Below are 2163 nucleotides of genomic sequence, written 5' to 3' on the forward strand. Positions count from 1 at the left end.
GTGTGTGAGGGCATGTGTGTGTGAGGGCATGTGTGTGTGAGGGCATGTGTGTGTGAGTGGAGTATGTAACGGGCCGTGTGAGTGTGTAAGGGTGTGTGAGGGGTGTGAGAGTCTGTAAGTGAGGCGCCAGCCCCCTCCCCCCTACACGTTGATCTTATTCGATCGGCCGGGCCCCGCCGGGCCGAGGTGAGAAGAAGGCGCCGCGAAGCCCCTGGGGCGCTGTGCGGCTGGGCCGGGCGGGATGAGTCGATCAGATAGGCGAGGCCCAGGGCACTGCCCTGGCCCGTGAGCGCCCTGCGATTCTGACCCGAGCCCGCGGCCACAGAACCCCAGGGGGGTACCGCGACCGGCGAGGGGGATGTGGCCCTGCCTCGTCTCCCGGGGCCCTGCGGGGCACAAGGGCCTCGTCCACGGCCCCGGAGGGTCCACGCGACACGGCAGGGACACCCCGGTGTGGCCTCTGTGGGGACACGGGCATGGCCGTGGTGACAAGGGGACAGCCATGGTGGTGACCAGGAGATGGACACGGTGCTGACCAGGGGATGGCCGTGGTGACAAAGGAACAGCCACCACAGTGACAGGGACAGTCGTGGTGCTGACCAGGCACAGCCGTGGTGGTGACCAAGGGATGGCCGCAGTGGTGACAAGAGGACCACTGTGCTGGTGACAAAGGGCCAGCCGTGGTGGTGACAAGGCCATGATGATGACCATGGAACAGTCACGGTAGTGACAAGGGGATGACCATGGGGACAGAGGGGCAGCCATAGTGGTGACAAGGGGGTGGCCACGAGGGCACAGCCATGGGGTGACCAGGAGATGGCAACAGTGGTGACAATGCCTTGATGGTTACCAGGGGACAGCTGTGGTGCTGACAGGGGACAAGTCACCATGGTGGTGACCAAGCGATGGCCATGGCAGTGACAAGGGGGTGGCCACAAGGGGACAACCACAGTGGTGCCCAGGGGACAGGTGTGGCAGTGACAAGGCCACGGTGGTGCCCAGGGGACAGCTGCAGTGCTGGCACTGCCAGGAGGAGCAGCTATGGTGGCCCTGCTATGGGGACACTCCAAAAGGGGGGACACTGTCCTGAGGGGGCTCCGTGTGTGAGGTGTCCCCTCCCCATGGGTGTGTCCTCCATGCCCACGCTACCTGTACCACCACAGAGCTGGGACCCCCTGTCCCTCTGTGTCCCCATGTCAGCCATGTCCCTCTGTGTCCCCTCTGTTCCCATGTCACCAGTGTCCCCTTATATCCCCATATCCCCTGTATCTCCCATGTCCCCCTGTGTCCCTATGACCCTTCTGTCCCCCATGTCCCCTTTGTGTCCCCCTGTGCCCCACATCAGCTCTGTCCCTCAGTGTCCTCGTGTCCCTGATGTTCCCATATCTCCTGTGTCCCCATGTCCCAGTGTCCCCGTCTTCCTCTATCCCCATATCAGCTCTGTTCCCTCCCTGTGTCCCACATGTCCAGAACACGTGTGTGTCCCCCCCCAGTCCCCTCCAGTCCCCGGGGCTGGCCCTGCCCCGCGGGGACACGGCCCGGGGGGGTGGGGGCGGCTCGGGGGCGTGGGGGGACCCGTGAGCCCCCTGGACCCCCGTCCCGGTGTCCCCCCAGCCCTGGGGGGGGCGGGAGGAGGGGCCGTTCCCGGAGCGGGGGGTGATATCCTGAGCCGTTCCCGGAATAACGTCCTGGGAATGATGCTTGGGGCGGGGCCGTTCCCGGCGATACCTCCCGAGGGTGATGCCCGTGGCTGTTCCCGGTGCCGGGATTCCGTTCCCAGGGATACCTCCAGGGGTGATGCCCGATGCCGTTCCCGGGAATACGTTCCGGGGATGACGCTTGATGCCGTTCCCGGGGATGACTCCCGATGCTGTTTCCATGGAAAACACTGCCGATGCCCGGTGTCATTCCCGGGATGTCATTCCCGGGGGTTCCACTGTCGTGTCTCTGTTCCTGGTACCGATGCCGGGTGCCGTTCCCATCAATGACATTCCCGGTGCCGACTCCCGAGCCCGTTCCCGTGGCTGCCGTTCCCGAGGACGATGCCGGAGGTCGTTCCCAGTACCATTCCCGGCGGTTCCGTTCCCGAAAGCGGTGCCATTCCTGGGGCAGTACCCAGGAATGGTTCCCAGTACCATTCCCAGTGCCTGGTGGGTTCTTGGG

The 2163-nt window shown here is 64.9% G+C and overlaps 1 non-coding gene across 1 annotated transcript; it reads left to right on the forward strand.

The window, feature by feature from the left end:
• The first annotated feature begins 10 nt into the window (after positions 1 to 10).
• On the forward strand, positions 11 to 311 carry LOC113941232. The gene has a single exon (XR_003525632.1).
• Positions 312 to 2163: the final 1852 nt, after the last annotated feature.

This window comes from Corapipo altera, unplaced genomic scaffold (assembly GCF_003945725.1).
Source record: "Corapipo altera isolate COAL_440 unplaced genomic scaffold, ASM394572v1 131652, whole genome shotgun sequence".
Taxonomy (NCBI): domain Eukaryota; kingdom Metazoa; phylum Chordata; class Aves; order Passeriformes; family Pipridae; genus Corapipo; species Corapipo altera.